Here is an 18,330-nt window from a genome sequence, read left to right on the forward strand (position 1 = left end):
ATTTTGTGGCAATTTTTATCTCTGTTTGAATCTTGTAAAATTGGATTGTCAGAAAAATCAGTGAGGGGGAAGGATAAAGTAATGGTAAACATTGCAATGGAGAGAGGGAGAATGCAGTAACAAAGTTGCCAAGTGACCCTCTATGGTAATCCGCACTATGTCACTCAGTCGACGCTACGGTAGCTTCTGGAATGGTGTAGAGCTAATGAAAAATTTTGTGATTTCACATGAAATCCCAAACTCATCCAAAAATGATAACTATAATTTTTTATTTAAACCAGTCGCCTCTACTATCTAACGCAGCAATTATTCCTATCTTCACGCGTCCTATTACCATTTAGGAGTTTATCATACCCCATAATAGTCATTACGATGTTTCATGATAGCCATTTCCATGGCTGTGATTACACTTGTTAAACTTGGTAGATGGTTTGTAGGTCCAGGTTGTGACGTGTGAATTTTTACTATTTTATTTTCCCAGTGAAGTTCAGCGGAAACGCAAGCTCTTGGCAGGGATTATTTTGCTGAGTTGGCCGATGTACATAAGAAGGGTAATAAAAGCCAACCCCCAAACGAAATGGAATCATTATGTTCTGAGGTTGAATACAAACCGTAAAGTACCAGTGCCAAAGTTCAGTCATTAATTTTTAATAATTATTTCCTGTTCATTAAGGCATATTTTGCCCTTTTTCTTCCCATCATCAAGACAGAGTGCAACAGAGCGGAGCGAAACAGGAATATATCCAATTAAATTTCATCGCAATAAACCTGAGTGGGGTATTCTTGACTAAAAGGAAACAATAAAGTAGAAGTAAAAGAAAGTGGGGAGGAAGAAGAAAAAAACAACAAAGTGGAGAGGCAGCATCTGCTTTAAAGGCTTATGTGCAAGTCGGAAAAACGATCGGCAGTCACGCAATGAATCTCAACGTTTTAACCTCTAGCTAAGTATACATTTTAGTGGCCCTTCACGTGAGGGCTCCCCGCGGGCCGTGTTCTTTTCCTCTATCTCACCTCCATCCACCCAGTGAACCCTCTGATCGTCTTTCCTCGACTCACTTCAACTCTCGTTCCCTCCAATCTAGCGCAAAAGAAGGAAAAAAACTTGTAAAATAAAAGAAAACAGAGGAGACCAAACTTATTTCTGGGGAGTGATTTAATTCAATTGGGCAATCATTGGTCGAAGTAATTTAGATTTGAACTAGACGTGGGGCCAGACTTCGCACGCGCAGAACAATTGATAATTGACCGCAGTTTAAAAAAACCTACGTTGTAGAATTCTTCAGAAGTTTCCCGGAAATCCCGGGAAATTTCATAAAAAAATTGTCTCCCTAGTTCTGCATGAAAATCACCAGAGAATCGACTTTCGAGATTTATGACATTTAAGATTTCTCCTGAATTTATGAGCTGCTAGGGATCTGTTTTGGGTGAACCTCGTGTGCTGGTGAAGCGTGTATTGGTAAATCGATGATTAGTCTATTGTCGATCAATCATTAGTTCTTCGGGTGTTTCGACATTCCCCTGTTTCAGTCGATAGGCAACTGAGGTAGTTCAGGGGAGTAACGGCCAAGCGAGCAGCCTTGTTAACATGACCACGATGACTACGGTTAAATCGAGGGCGCCCCCCGATGAAAACCACGTGGTTGAAGCTCTGTTGTTAGCTAGCAACGGTTATTTGCCCGTTGCCCATATACAATGACATGCGTTATACGCCTACTGGTGGTACATGGCTATTGCGTCTGTACAACCTGTTACCATTAATTTAAAAACCTGCACTTTTTAGAACAAAAAAAAAAAAACCACCACCGGAGGGATAAAAGTTCGGGGATGGGACAGGGTTGAAACATTTATTGATTGAAAAAGTTGGAATTGAAGCAACAATGTATTGTACCTTTTCGGGTATTTCCTCTCAAGTTTCCCACTTGTTTTTGTTGTTGTTTTGGTTGTGAGATGGGGTAGGGGATGGTACTTGGAGGGATCTCTATCCATTAGTGCTCTCTTTGATGAATTACAGGGCGTTGATTTTTTTTCTTTTTCTCACTCCTTCTGGGGGAGAGAAAAATCGTATTGAAGGTGAAGGGAAATTCGAGAGTGGGTATCGTGTGTACGTATCACTTCTATCGGAGAATTCTTTTTTTTTTTGGATAAAAAGGTGTAGATCAGTAAAGGAGTGAGAGAAGAAATCGTTAACCTGGAATCTAGAATTAGGGGCTTCTTTCGCTCTCTTCGATCCTGCTGAAGTCCAAGGGTAGCCTAGCAACACCCTATATTCGCCTTTGCTCTCCACCATAAGAACCATTCGTGTTTTTCCACTCTTTCGTTTTTCCCTTTTTCGAGTTCGTCCCTCCCCCTCCACCGCTCGGCACCTCACACCCTCTCCTGCTTTTTTTTTTTCTTTACTCCCACTTGTTCTTGTCTCTCTGTGACCTTCTTCGGTTTCAATTCGCTTCGTCTAACGCAATCTACCTTTGCCTTATGTACTCGTACGTACATCCTCTTTTCTCGATATACGTTGAGAATGAAAAATGAGTAAGTCAACGACCAAATGGTGCTTGAGGATTCGATCGGTAGCCGGTGGAAAAGGGTAAAAGAAGGAAAAACAAAGGACTAAGTGCTGGGGAACTTCAGACATCGTTCTCTGAGAATTTTGTAGAATGGACATTTGTTCAATCGTCTAGCAATGGGGTGAAGAGTCAAATGGGGGGATAACCCGGTATTTTCAATATTATATTTTCCAAAAAATATCTGGCACTGTCAGGCTGTTATTAATGTCGTAGGTCTTCGTGTCTCTGTGTTCCATTAAAATTAATTCTCAAGAAAAATCAGAGAATTCCTACATTAAATATTTGGAATGGCTCCGTGGTAAAGGAGAAAAGAGAAACTCAAGGGAACATACCCCTCAATTCCCACATAATATCGTCGAGAATTTCCAAATTCGTGAAGCTTGCGTAATGTACTCTCGTTCATACTGAACGCATCAGACAGATGCGAGTTGACGTGGCACCACGGCCTCAGGAAGTAAGTCGTAGGATCAAAACTTCAGCGTCGAAGGATTTCGAACTTGGTCGATTACAAACTTTGCCAGTGAACGGACGAGCGAAGAGTAGAAGGCGAGGGTGGAGGTAGATGAGAAGAGGGAGCTGACGTTGGGGCTATTAGAAATGCTTACATCCTCCTGCTGCTTACCCATAGCTCCAGCGATGTCCCCACCCTCAGGGTGTTAAAACCCTCTGTCCCGTCTCGCCCAAACCTTCATCCTATCCCTCTACCCCTTCCCCTCCAGTGAAGTCACGATTAATCGATGTACAACGCTCGATGAAAGGGCAAATTCCAAAATTGTAATTGCCCGATTATGAACCCCCACCGTGAATTCCCGAAATTCTCGTGTGCACATTAACGACACGAGTTACTCTATTCATAGCCAGTTGACAAATATTTAACTCACTGTAATGGTGATTGTACGAGGTAATAATTAACTCGTGATAGGGTTGCGATTGAAAAATTGGTGACAAGATTCATTGTGTTCGTACAAGGGAGTCTATAACGTCTCTTTGTTAGACCGCCTACACGGTTATTATAATGAGGCCATACTGAGGTAGAAATGTAGGGGTTTGTGAAGGGAAGGAGGAGGTACGGGATAGCTTTACACGACTCCCTGGCACCGAGCCTGACGATATAACTGCTTTCTCAACCGTGTGCCTATGCTTTGGCCCTTCACACTGAAATTACTCAATTGTCTCTCGCACTGGTATTTTCCACTGTCTCTCTCTCCGTCTCTCATCCAATTTCCATTCAAAGTGTCCCATTATTTATCATTAAAGATAAGGCAAGCACTCTACACACGAGCATACATGCACATTGTGATCATTGATAAGACGATTTAGCAAACTTCTACATTTTAGTACGAAAAAGTTGTGAATTTTTTTTTTATGATAATTGAATTTTGTAATTACAGTGCGGGAGCTGGCAGAAAGTTGTACATTAAAAGTACATTGGGTTGTTATCGGTTGAATGTTCACTTTTGTTATTGTCGGATTAATCGGACTGATTACGAGGAATTTTATCATTGAAAATTAGAAACTCAATGGGAAAATCTATGTGAATTGTAACTTTCAATTTACTAATGAACCTAATTAAATTTGTTTATGAAAAAAAATTAAAATCAGGCTACACTGGTATTTGAATGTTTAACAAAGTAGCGCAAAAATAAATTTTTTAGTGAGGGAATCTTAGGTCAATGAAGGAAAAGTGAATAGCACTGGGTTATCCCATAACTCGATACATTGCAAGATTATGAGGGCCTCAGTCATTAACAGCCTGATGTACTAGTAATTGCACAGTAAAAAAACTGTGTTAATGCGTCCAATATGAGGGCTCGGAGATTTTGTTGAATGGATATTATACTTCAAATGAGTTCAGTCATGCAGAGGGAAGGGATAATAAAAATATGATGATGATAACATTCAACAAAGTGGAAAACTTCCCAAAATCAGTGGAAAAATAATGTTATTTCATTTACAAAATGAGATAAACAATTTCACCCGGTAAATTATATGCCATATAAACATTCGGAAGTGTATTCCTAATTTATCAGTAAACATAACAGTACTGTGCATTACAAGAGTAATTTTCCACTTGTTTTTTATGGTAATTGAATTTTGTAACTGCACTGCGGATGTTTTCACAAAGTTCTACATTGGGTATAATTACATCGGGCTATAATCGTTTGAATGTTCACTTTTCCTATTCCTCAGAATAATCGTGCAAGTTCTCGAAATAATTGACGGATGATAGGGGGTAGGGGTGAGTTTATGGTAGGGATGATGATGAGCTAACTGCGCGTATGGTTACGCGTTGATAACAAGGCTTAGCACGACTCAAGTGCAACTGCACGTACCCAACGTGAATGTGCATATAACACTTTGGAGATTTGTTGGGGAGGGATGAGAGAGACTGAGGGAGGGTTGGGGATGTGAGGTGGAGGTGGATTGAAGAGACAAAGTTGTTCTTCTACTCAGGGCAATCTTCTTCATGCCTTCTTTCTACTCTCGTTCCTTCTCAATGGCTTTAAAGTTTGATATTACCCTGGCAAGTGTCCATGGCAATCTTATAACTCAAGTAGCCCCTGCTGAATGTTATCCGTGAATCGAATCCCTCACATGCGAGGGCAGCATTCGGTCTCATCGTTTTCAGTTCTGCTGGTTTGCAGGGGTTTTTTTGGGTCAGGATATCATTTCAGAGATTTTGGAAATTATGGGGGAGGATGGAGGGTCTTGGATTGAATTTCTATCTGGGGGTATTGGCACGTGGTGCTTATGGATGGGGGATTTTCAGTGATACTACAGTGACTTTGGTCAGACATTTGTGAACAATACTTTTCTCAACGTTTGTTTTCGGTTCGGGGTTGATGCTGAGAGCCTGCGGATTCTGGAAATTGGGGGAAAAGATGGCACGTCGCGAAGTCAAGTATTGATACTTCAAAAAAATTTTCTACAGCCGCCATGTTTACAGATAAAATACAAATATTCCCAGTATCGATTTTTATACGGCGGATTAAGCGCATCTCTTTCCGTACTATTGAAAAAAAAATTAATTCAATAGACTTCCCGACGTAACATCCTCCAGTCGTAAAGTTGAAATAATTCAAGTAGTAATATCATGACTTTAATCAGCCAACTGGGTAAAATTGCAACGAATTGCAAATGATAAATCCAGGAATGGAACAGCTGATTTGAAAAAGCGAGTGAATATTTCTGCTTTTCCAACTTAGCGGAGAGATTATATTCTTTTTTCTCCCTCTATTTTTCAGGTATTTAGAACGTGGACGAGTGCTGGTAATACTTTTGGCAGTCCCTCCTCCCACATCGGGCCAGTAGAGCGTGTCTCTGCATCAGGGTAGAGTAGCACTGGATAGCCAGAGAGAAAATGGCAGGGGGAAAATGCACGACTGCAGTACGGTGTAAAGGCGGGTTTATAAACTCCCCCCCCCCCCCTCCTCACCCCAGTATGTGTGTATACGTGAGGGTTAGAGGACTCTGATCGAACCGGAAGGAAGTTTAAGTTTAATTAACGTGCCACATCGAATTCATTCGGTAGCTTCCACGTATTACGGCTGAAGCTCCCCATTGCACTCACCTTTCCTCTCTCTTCCTCTCTCATTGCGACCACATACCTTGCGTTACCGTTACGTGTGGAAACTTGGCTTTTCGATGAGAACGAAAAAGATTGGCTGCTGTACAGAGAGAGCCCGTTTGATCGACGGAATAACTAATCAACGTCAGTGGATTTTTTTTATAAACTCCATAGGTCGTCAAATTGTTCTTTTTTTTTTCTTCGTATGAAAAGTTTTGACAACTTTTCGGAATTTCGACTGAAATCTCATTAGCCCGGGGAATCAATTGGTATCCCCCTCGCCGTATTGAGCCACGAATTTGCGAATATTGGAGTCAGCTTTTTATAACTGAATTGGAAATTGGTATGGATGGGCTGACGGTTAAAATTAAAATCATTCGATTGCCAATGAAATTGAATATAACTGATGTACGCCATGATTCTCACGCACCTATGGTTCGATTAATATCTGTCGACGTCGGTTATTGCAATAACTCAATAGGCTAGGATCTTGCCGACGTGCCCAGGATGGTCCAGGTGGTAGTTGCATCACACTCCACCAGTGATTCAACTGGATTTGCTTATTCCGGTCACAGTTTGGCCCCCTCTTTGTTCAACCAACTTGCCAATGTCTATCTGTCTCAGTGTGCATCCTCTTCTTGGCGCTTTCTGCCTCTCGTACCTCTCGCCTGCACCCCCGTTACCCTCCCTTCAGCACGGACGCTAATGCATATTCAATGTTACCCTCATGCAGAGAATTTCTAGATCGGCTTTCCCTCGAGCTGCAGCCGAGATGCTGTGAATTTCTGGAAAGAAAAATATGAAGAAAAAAAAATACTGAGGGACAAATGCTACACAACTGATTATGTCTTTCAGCGGTGGGAAAATTGTTGAAAGGATATTTTTTTTTCTTCCGGTCTTGGGAGATAATGGAAACGAGGAGGTGGAGAAAATCAAGAGGAAGATTAAGAAATGAATTATTACCTCTTTCGTGCATTGATTAAAGGAAAATACAAATTCGCTGACTGAAAGAGATTCCAGTGAATGAGGAAAAGAGTGGAGTGAAGAAAGGCGTCAAAGTATTCATTTCCTCGTGGCATAAGAAAAGCATTCGGTGAATTCTAATTTTCACCGAGGCATCTGTTGGACGAAATAGCATAGAATTCGTTTCTTTCGTTCCGGGAAAAATAAAAAGTGTCTTGGATAGAGAATTGTGGGCGAGTTAGGTGGAGGCAGTGAGGGCTCTTGAATTGTTCGGTGGAGAGTTGGATGGGAGGAAAACGGTTACTCTTTGTGCACGGCGACACTGCGATCCTGGCCCCATCCTCTGTGTGCCCCAATCAGCCGACAAACTGCGAACTGTTTACCGATACGATTCCAATATACCTTCGTCATTGCTCCGGGAAATATCGATTCTTCCGAGTCCAAGCCAGACGACTCTTTCATTCGCCTTCTTCGCTCGTCTTGTGTTCGTTTTAGCGTTTCTTTTTTTTCTAAATATTTGATTTTAGTTATTTTGTTCTAGGTCCATGTCGTCGGGGGTCTGGTGCGGAAACGGTCACTCGGGGGAAAAATTCTCAAAACCATCGAGTAACTTTTCGGAGTTTCCTCTGGGAGATGAAGATGGATAGACCATTTTGTTGATAACTGTGATCCTCTCTATACATAACTACACCCTCTCAATATCCTCTAACGACGAAAATTGTCGCTTGTTTGCTCGACAACTCGACAAGCTATCGACACTTGACATTATCCTCAAAAGACCCATTTTCGCCCGCCTTGTCTCACGTGATGTAAAGCTCGTATGGCAACCAGTTGCATTGAAAACGATCACTCAAAGCTGATGCACCAGAGTTAAGAGATGAGCTGTTGTTGCCCAATTACCGGACAACAAAGCGATCAAATCAAAATATACCAGCTATCTCTCATCATCCCCCAGCATCAGCAAAAACAAATATTTAAATTTGAAATTGAATTGTAAAGTGTATCACACCATCATCTCCGGGATACGTGAGGTCTGAGACAGCTGAGAATTATACTCACGATTATATCCGATGAAAGATGACAAAGTGACTCGTGAAAGTCCAAATTAAGTGTTCTCAAGACGTGCAAAAAAAAACGTGGCCAAAGCTGAGAAGATGGAAAAAAAAATTGGAATTCCCGAGACTTTGCGAGTTGAGAGTCCTCAGGGGCTCCCCCTGGTACCGATGATTCCCCTATCTTTCGTCTATAAATTATAATATGTAAATCGAGGCGTCGGTAGACGTTTCGAGAGGGTAGATAGGTGTAAGGACCTCCGGCAATTACAGAGGCTTACTGTACATACAAATTGCGCGGTCCTCTTTACCACCATTTACAACCCCAAACCACTACTTTTGCTCTTTAAGAGTTGGCTTCTGGCTCACCTCAGACGACGTTCTCGGCAAAAGTATCGCTGGTATGCCTTAAGAAACACCAAGACTCATGAGTCTCGGCGACTTTTTGCTGCTTCCTCTTCCCTCTGCATTCTTTTTTTCTCTGTCCCAACAAAATACCAACAATTTTTTGCGTCGTAATTTGTGCCTCTCTTGGTTGTATTTCTTTTCATAGCCCATGCTAATTCCCTTGGCAATTGCCACTGTAAATTGTCTCTGATTTTCATATCTACGTCGTAAAAACACGGGTTTGCGAGCAATTTCAGGCTGTCTCGTTATTTGTAGAGTCGTAGTAATGATAATTAATCATTATCTGAGTGCATTTCGCTGCAGAAACTCTCGTGAACCATTTTGATCACTGCACAATCTCGGAAAACGGAAATAGTGTGAATCATCTGTATGATAATTTTTTGTTTCAATCCTTACTAATTGATAATTTGATCGTAATATGTGGCCGGAGTTGCGGATAATTTGAATGACAATATAACGTACTACACCGAGAGACATTTTTAATGAAACGTCGTGAATTGCTCTTGAAAAATGACGAAATCTCGAATGAAAGAGGTGATTAAGCAATTTTCATGTTTTAGAATTTCGTAAGTACAAGTGTACCTCCACCTGGCTCAACTTTCCTCTTATCGCACTACAGAATCGTTCTTACATAACAGAAGGAAGCCGGGGTAAAACGTTGCCTGGAAGAGTCTCTAATTTTCCCTCGAAATTCCTTGGGTACATACTCGAGTTAACGAGTTCATCCAGGGCCTTGCGATTTCACGAGAAAATGACTGAGAATTGTGAGTGTAAGGGGATGAAAAAAATTAGGGAGAGAGGTAAAGGAATTGAGTCGTCTTTGAAAATCAATAAATTAATTCATTACAAAGTTAATCAATATTGTATTAAGCTGTTCTAAGTATCTCAAGCATAAGTTGAAGTGGGTACGTTGGGTGATGGCTGTGGGGGGATAATGGTTCGGGGTCGATATAATCCCTGAGTTTATCCACCTGTCTTATCTCTGGTTGAGCTTAATATCACTCGTATCAAACAGAAGGCTCTCGCTCCTAAGCAATCCTCCCCTCTTCATTGATATCCACCACGAGTTCGGACACGCATGATCCTCCTCCTCCCCCTCCCTCGACTTCAAGTTTATCCAGGGCAATTTATTAATGCGAAACGTTTTAGTTTAATTGAACTAAAATATCGTCCAATTAATTTTCAGAAATGCTCGAGGACAAATTCATACTCGTCTCCTTGATATTACCAGTGCTCTGGATCCCCTCCTGAAAGTGACAAATGAGCTCCAGATATCTTGGCCAAGTTGATCAGAAAAGGACCAAAAAAGTCTGATATTCTCAGTGTCCGTTGTCCTTTTTTTCCATTCTCCTCAATTTTTTTCTCTCAGTGAGGAGAAATAAAAAAAGGGGGCCAGGATGTTTTCAGGACTCGACTAGTCCACCTAATGGCTCCACAGGGGATCCCATACATTGAGACATGTGCGAGAGAAAAAACAATTCGCCCTGGAATTCAGTATCCAAGTGTGTCCTCCAGTTGGTTAGCGATTCTTCTTCGTCGCTTTCTCAAATACATCCTCACCAACGCATTTTTCCCACAGTACTCCAAGTGGTCTTCCTTTATCCAGCGAAATGAACGTGCCGTAACATTGTCCAAAGCTCGTGGGAACTTTTGTCACTCAGTCCAAAAAGATCTGGATATTTTTCTTTCCGAGTGAATAGAGGAAAAAAAACTAGGGAATGAAAATATCGAAGGAAAAACTCGTTTGGCCGATTGACAATATTTCAAATCACACATTTCACTTTTTTTTCTCATCATAAATTACCGCGCACCCCCTGCAGTTGGTGAAAATATAGTTACTGATATTGAATTATTTGTTCTGATGAAAAGCAATTTATCAAGTTTCATCCCTCGATAAAAATGTCTTCACATCACCATCTCAATTCCTCGAGTGAGTATTGAAGGGAGAATTTACCATACCCCACGGGTATCCTCGGTAACAACCGAATGAACTCAGCAAGACTTTTTCCTCTGTGAATGTGTCAGTTGACTTACAAACGTCAGGTGGGCAAGACGATGAGGTGAGCTCGTCACTGACTGTGGCACAGTGTGGGTGAGCCATGGGGGAAGAAGAAAAAGGGGTAAAAGGCAGTGCCTATAAATCGGTATGCACTGTACGAACAAGTATAAGGCAATACTTTTGGATATTGGTACCCTGGATGATTGATGGTCCAAGGATATTCAATATCAGCGCAAAACTTCTTACCAAGAGGGCGACAGAATCTACTTTTTTCACTCACCATTTTCGCATTTCGTGTTGTCATTTCATCAGACTAACGATATTCAATTTCGACAATTGTTCATCAATTTACTGTACCCCTTTTTCATCATCACCATAAATTCAAAGGTAAAAATTTCAATTTAACTTGGTGTTGTCGAGCGAAAGGGAAAAAATCGTAATAAGGACACCGGCCAATTATCCTCATTTCACCGCATGCAACTGCGTCACTAAAACCACGAGAGTCGCGGTAATTAACGAGATATTTTCGTATATTTTCCGAAAAACAACGAGTCCCGAAGGAGCGGATTTCCCGTTGACAATTCCCCCTCCCCCTCCGGTGAAACATGACATCACCAGGTAATTCTCCCCCTTTTATTTTATTCACCTTTTTGTTTCACGTCTTTCATCGCAGCGGGTGGTGGGTTAAACCCCGTTGTCGCACGTGCGAAAGTCACACGTCACTGACATTTCTCTTCATTAACTCCATCTTCCCTCTATTCTTCTGCCAACTCCTCTCCCTATGCATAAACACCCGGGTGAAGTAAAGAAATGTCAGTGGTGAATATGGATGACATCGGAACCGCGAATTGCCAGAGAGAAACACCGAGGCGAAGCCACTAAATATGTGGCATGGACATAAAACACAACAGACCCATGAATAAAAAGTGGGTGAAACTGGTGCGATGATGGGTGGAAATAAAATAGTGATGGAGGGGTACGGGGAAATGGTGAGAAAAAGTGAGACAACGATTCGCAAAAGCTCTTTCGTGTGCGCGTACTTACACGCATCGTGGACATGTATCATTCCAGGCGCGCCACTGACTCTTCTCCGTTGCAAAATATCCTGCTATCCAGCCCTGGAAACTGACGGATATATGTAAAATATATGCACCAACGTACCAGCATTCGTCTCTATTTGTCTGCTCTCCATCCCGCTATCAACTTTTTTATTTTCCACCCCAGCCGCCCCCACTTTTCACCAAAAGTTTTATCTCTTTATTTATACGGACGTGAGTATTTCGGTTTTTTTTTGCTTTCTCTTTGGAAACGATTTCACTGGATGGCTGGAAAAGTACGGGCTTTTTCCTACCTTAATCGACTTGTTGGTGGTAATAAGCGTCAAGTAAAAAGTCAAGGGAATTGTGCGCTTGCTTTACAGCTATTCATCAACGCACTAGTTTTCTCCCATTTCTCGCAAAATGTCTCTGGATTATACTTTCTCCCGTTTTCTGGTGTTTTCTATGGAGTTTATGGCGCTGGGTGTTAAAGGAAAATGTCATGGTCGGAGATTACTCGGTGGTATTTTCAATTTTTTCCCATATTTCGTTATTCCAAATCGTGAAATATTTATCAGGGAAATTATTTGCGCATTTGCTGAGGTTGAAATTTTCTCGGGGCGGCATGAGAACGCGGAGAAGTTAAGAAAATACAGGGTAACCAGTAGGTGAATGTAAATTCGAATGGGGGGAGTTTTACTGCTCCATTCCTGGGACTCCAGTATTTTCCACCACCAGGAGCGTCGTCAACGCATCGAAATTCTTGCAATTTTCTCGTCGTAGAAGTCATCAAGAAATTCATTTCTTTTTCTATTTCCACCTGACATATTTCATCGGTATTTCCGGTGTGTTTTCCGGTAAACGTCGATGTGGGTTTAAATATCTAATATCGGATTTAGATTGAAAAGTGAGCGACGAATTATGATCGTAGTTTACGGGCCCTTCGAATCCATTTATTCCAGACACACAGTGGCAAAACATGAGGCAGCTCACATCCGGCAAATTTTGCCACTCCAGAAAATGGAGGAGAAACGGATAAAAAAAAACCCTACGTTTTAAATTTATTAAACTACTGGTCGAAAACCTTCCGGATGAGATGTTGCGCGAAATGTTAGGAAATGGGTCACTAGTTTTGAAAGGTATTGGAGAGGGGAGTTTGTATGGAGTTGGGCCGGGACGTTTACCACAGCGATAAATCAGCCTTTCTACTGGGATGCCCTGTGAACAAGGTGAGTAGTAATGGTACCTTCATAGTGGGACCACAGCTACTGTACTGAGATACCAGGTTGTGCAGAACTCGGGCGATTTCCACCCTTTCAGCTACTCACTTCCGATTACCCATCTAAAATTTCTCCCCGATTGATCCACCAATTTCAAAAGCTGTACTCAACCTCGACAAAAGATATATTAATGCCCCGCATAATACAAGCTCCGATAGATTTCTCATATTTTTTCTTCTTTCCGAGAGAAGAATTTTCTCCTTTATCTCTACCCATTCTTTTGAAGTGTTTGGTTTGATGTTTCCGTTGAATCTAAAAGCTGTTTCTCTTTATTCCCCCGCTGCGTTTAGACCTAGCCATTGACCACTAAGAATGGAGCGCACGAGAACTCGAGACTCCTCTTCTCGATGTGTCCCAAGTTTCTTTATTAGATCCCGAGAAAACATCTATCCATCGAAAAATACGAGGTGAAGATGTTCTCAAATATGGGGAGACCCATGGAGAGCGAAAAAAAAAATGTAATAAACGAACCGGAGTGACGCTGGTGTCATATTGCTCGAGAAACAAATGTTACATGGATTATTAAATCTACTTTTTGTTGATAATGCGACGCTTGATGGTGAATCAAAAATACAAGATGAGAGGGGTGAAGAGGGGGAGGATAATGCAGCGTCATTCAGCATTTCCTGTTAGCCCATAAAAAACATTTCCCATGACGCAGAGGTCGTTGGATATGGGTAGCTCGGTGTAACGTGAATTTAGCGACTTTTTATGGGTATTTTTATCGCTTTTGTCAAGCCAACGATAGTCGGAATCTCGGTTCAACGTTGCGACGTTTCTGGTAATTCCATTCGCTTTGTCGTAGGATTTCTCGCAGATTGGAAGGATATCGAATTGGTTTTGTACAGTTTTGTGACCTTTTACGTGTATTGTTATGTGTCGTGCTAGTTCAGCTGAGAGTGAAGGCGATGAATTTTGATAAATCTTATGGGTGAACTGGAAATGTGAATGGATTTATCGATCGTTAGAATGAAAATTTTCTCAAAGATATGTATCACGATGGGATCTTACGATGCGTTCTATCGGAGCTGTAAACGATGCAGCCAATTGATAGCAATTGCCGCTCTATTGTCGGCAATTTTCTTTATGATTTATCATTTTTATTTTTCAAGGCATAACTTTAACTACTGAACGGCCGCCTCTCACCCATCGCTGCATCCATTTCTACTATTCTATTTTATCTCTTTTTTACGCTTGTCTTCACAATTGGACTGATTTAATTTTATGCATTTCGTATTTGCTATTATATACCTTTATCAATTTTATCATTGTCATCAGCCTGTTGGTGGTACTACCTCAGTAGAAAAATTACTCCACGTATTCAGGACAATTTTTCATATTTATTTAGTTCGTTTTTATTTGCTTTCGTGAGGGATGCAATTGTCTCTATTAGCTGGGGGGAGGGTATAGAATAATATCAAAAAGTGAACGGTCCTGTCGATACCAAGCTGAGTACCTGTATTCAGGCCTTGCATGGTTAGAGTACAGATATCGAAAAAAAAAAATATATAACAGTTTGATCAATATGAGACAACAACGAGCACAACAATGAGTCCATCAACTGAAAAAGTTATTCTTAGTTGGAGCCTCAGGAAAATGAAAAAAACTTTTCCGAATAATGCAGGAATCACATTATATTGATCCGGTAAGAAAAGTATAAATGCTTGTTTTATTATTTAAGGTCAATATCTCTTCATTTGTAAATGACAAAAACTGTCTTCACAATTTATATACCACAAGGAGGTAGAATCCAATAAACTTAATTTAATTTACCCACAAAGGGAAATTGTAAAGAAAACTCGTCCACTAGTGCTCGTAAATCCGATTCCTTCTGATATAATAAATAGATTGGCATAAACAGAACTGCAATGCAATAATCAAGAATGGGGATGGAAAATTTTTACAACAGGATAATTCTATTTCTATCGTTCTCCTTTGATTGAATAAATAATTTAGATGACAGAGTTGGAAAATTGAAGACGAAAAATTCTATCGTATGATTATTACGAAACAATAATAAAAATGTAATGTAATTCATCCTTCGTAGGTTCCAGAGTGAACTGTGAATAAAATTTTATTGTTACCGGGAAAAAAATGTTTATGGGGTTTACTCGTTTCTTTTTCCATTGAAACTCTTCAAACTTGGAATATTTGATCTCTGGGGGTTGTATCGATGGCTTCATAAGGGGCTCTCGGATATTCAGCCTGGTTTTTCGTTGCTATATTCCAAGGATGCGGCGTGGTGCCCGCGTAATACAGCGATATCTTGAAACGAGGTAGAATGAGGGGTGGAGTAGTCCTGCAAAGTCTGGCGAAAGTTATCCCCATGCCCTCTCAACCATTCCGCTGTGCGTCGTACACCGAGAAACTCTCAGTGTATAACGGGGGAAGCTTCTGCGGCCAACAGTTTCGACGAACTTTGACAATCTATATCGCTTACCAGTCCGTGTCTCGACACCTGGCTACACCCCCTTCCCGCCCGTTCAGATAAAACTTGAGAGCACAATCACGATAGTCAGGAAAAATGAAGAAAATTATGTTTCACTCTTGTGCGTATTTAAGTGCACTCGGATGGGTGAGGATGTTACCAGGTTATTGGAAAGATAAAATGTCAGGACTAAAAAAATGTGGAGTATTTTTATTGTGAATCTAACCAATAGTATTAAATAAAAATTAAAATTGCGGAAAATATTCCGACTCGCCGACTCCAATTAAAATATCTCCCTCTGAAAGCTGGGTCGAAGGGTTGGGCATTCGCTCAAGACTATGATCATAATAAAAAAAATATTCCCCGCAGTATTTTGATACATCCAAAAGGAATGACATGAGGGACATGATTACTTCTAACATTCTCACATAATTCTATATTTCGTAACATTCATCGTGACCTTTTTACCGTATTTTTTTAATCTTTTTTTCTCCCCATGTCTTGCTTTACTCTCGCTCGGTTACCAACGACGGGAGATTATATCCAGTTGTTTTGGAACCCGACACACGTAATCGTCCTCTCCTCCTCCTCCTCCCCCTCCCCCGTATTTCCCCTACGAACATTCGCCGCATGTGTGCGTTTTTTCGTTCTTCCTTAAACTTCTGGCGAATAGCCGCTGGCCAAGCAATACTGTTGTCTCCACCCCTCTCCTTCTGCCCCCGTTTCACTATTACTTTTCTGTATAAACGGCATGTGCTCTGCACTCTGACCTTCCACCACCTTTCTCTTCCGCATGAAAGTGGATAAGCTTATCTTTTTTTTCTTCCCTCTTATATTTTTCTCCCCTCCGCCATCATTCGCATTATTTGTCTTATAAATTTTTTTTTCTCCGGCAATGGTGAATTATTATGTAAGACCCCAGAAGAGAGGGAGAATGATGGTAAAGGGGAGGAGGGAGAGAGAGGGGGGGAAGGGGATGGATAGTAAAACCCAGAAATCGATGTTGGAAGGATATAGATCCGGTCATCCGTGCGGTCTGAGCTCGTCGTTCTGAAATATCGCTCTGGGTGACTCGAATAATTCTCTTATCCCGGTTGGCCCTTCCGGCGTTAGCCATCCTCTACTCCAACATTCTATACCCTTTTTCTACTTTACCAGGTTCGCCCGAGAGGGCGATTGGTCGGCTGTGATTTACCGAAGCTTCTTACCTCATGGCTATCCTGGAAGCGTCAGTGCAGTGTGGAGGATCAACGAGAAATGAGCGATAAGAGGAGAAAGAAAAATGGTAAAAATCGTTTCCAGGGAGAAAAAAAAACACTCTCCTCAAGGATCTATGAAAACATAACTCAGTCCTCTATTTACTCTCGACGTTCCCTTAAATTCATGTTTCAATATTCTCAGCAAAGTGGAAAAAATATTGACACAAATCTGAGTTATTTTCCTCTCACTTTGCCCTCATTCTCGATCAATAGTGAATTATATTTTCGATTCTGATTCCCTGAGTATAATTTTTTATTTGTGAAGAGCAACATCCCTTTTTCCGTGGAAAACGCAATCATGAGAATCGAATGAACTCACCGCGTTATATTAATTAATGTGATTAAAGTCATAGGTAAAATTCAAACTAATTTCGCCGTTAAATTTTAAACGATATTAGCGATTAAATTTGCTTATTATACATGAGGTTGTGGGGGTCATAGGAGCTTTCAGCATTTTTACCTCCATAAGCCAATACGATTCTAGTAGAATTTGTGAGAGGCTGAGGACCATTATTATTCAACGTTCAATAATTTTTTCCTGATCAATCGGTAACCTTCCAGCAAACTGTACCGCTCCATAACCTTCACTGAATATTTTTCTCCACCCGACTAAGTGGACCGTTTACCCTTCAAAAATAGAAAGTCAATCCACAAGATAATTACCCATCCCGATTCTCATTCATCGGAAATTAAATTCGGCGTACATTCCCTAAAAATACGAAATCCCCCAATTACTTCAAATGTCCACTTCATCAATCTGCATTTATATTTTTTCCCAAACATTTAACATTCCCCTGAATTAAGGGAGACCGTAACCTTCAGCAATTCTATTTGTGCAGCCGAATGTGCCCCGAATAATTGGAATTCAAAAGCAAATGAATCGGCTAACGATGCAGATCTTCGGATATCATCGGGGGGTCATGCGGAGGTGTAGATGTGTATATGCGATGGTGAGGGGCTGGGGGTGGATCAGGTTATAAATTCCATAACGGAATCGACAAAGATAGGAATACGGTTAGAAGGAAAGCCGTAACACTCACGTTCGGCACGTCCGAGTGTAGAGTGCACAGGGTTGGCCACTAATTGTACCAGCCTGTATAATACGATTAGCGTAATCTCATCGTGGTGGGTGGCCCTCTTCTCTCCCCCTCTATCAGCCCCCTACCCCCCGCCACCCACTCGCCCCTCACCAAGCCGTGTGCAGAGAGGGCAACTGCCCTCTCTCCCTCTCCATGGTAATTGAACGGCTAATTAGATTAATTTAAAATTTTCGGATAGCTAACCCCCGACGACGAGTTCAATTAGCAGATTGCCCAGGTACCCCATCACAGATACGTAATATCACATTACATTGCTAAATATTTGACTAAACGACGCGTAACACTTTCGCGACTCTCAACTATTGCTCTTTCGTTATTTCCCATCCACTTTAATTTCAACAAATTTTAACTCATTTGCGTTACAATGCTCTTTCTTAATAGAAACAGTATAGATATATATCATTCTGTCTTGTCGCCAGGATGGGCTTGAGCTAATTGAATCCCCTTGATACTGAGTGTTCTTCTTGAGAATGTAATTGTCATTTATGAAAGAATTTATGTGCATTATTTCAAGAATATCTCAGCATAACCCGAGAGACTGGAATTTTTCTTTAATAAAAGACGAGAGTGAATGGAAAAAAAATAGATTAAATATTTAGACGAATGTTTATGATATCCTTGGGAGGGAGAGGTGGGTGGGGAGAGGGCAATATATGGAGTAATTGGCAATAAAGG

At 41.1% G+C, this 18,330-nt stretch overlaps 1 protein-coding gene across 2 annotated transcripts in view; it reads left to right on the forward strand.

Annotated features, from left to right (window-relative positions):
• Positions 1–18,330, forward strand: part of Urm1 (Ubiquitin-related modifier 1) — a 74,086-nt gene that overhangs the window by 8,540 nt on the left and 47,216 nt on the right. Inside the window, exon 6 of one of the 2 annotated variants that reach the window (XR_010299855.1) lies at positions 5,807–6,417. The exons of the other annotated variant lie outside the window; for it this stretch is intronic. The gene's annotated coding sequence lies outside the window, so the exon portion shown is untranslated. Of the gene's footprint in view, positions 1–5,806; positions 6,418–18,330 lie in introns of those variants that run through there. 2 annotated transcript variants of the gene reach the window in all.

Source organism: Diachasmimorpha longicaudata, chromosome 11 (genome assembly GCF_034640455.1).
Source record: "Diachasmimorpha longicaudata isolate KC_UGA_2023 chromosome 11, iyDiaLong2, whole genome shotgun sequence".
NCBI lineage: Eukaryota > Metazoa > Arthropoda > Insecta > Hymenoptera > Braconidae > Diachasmimorpha > Diachasmimorpha longicaudata.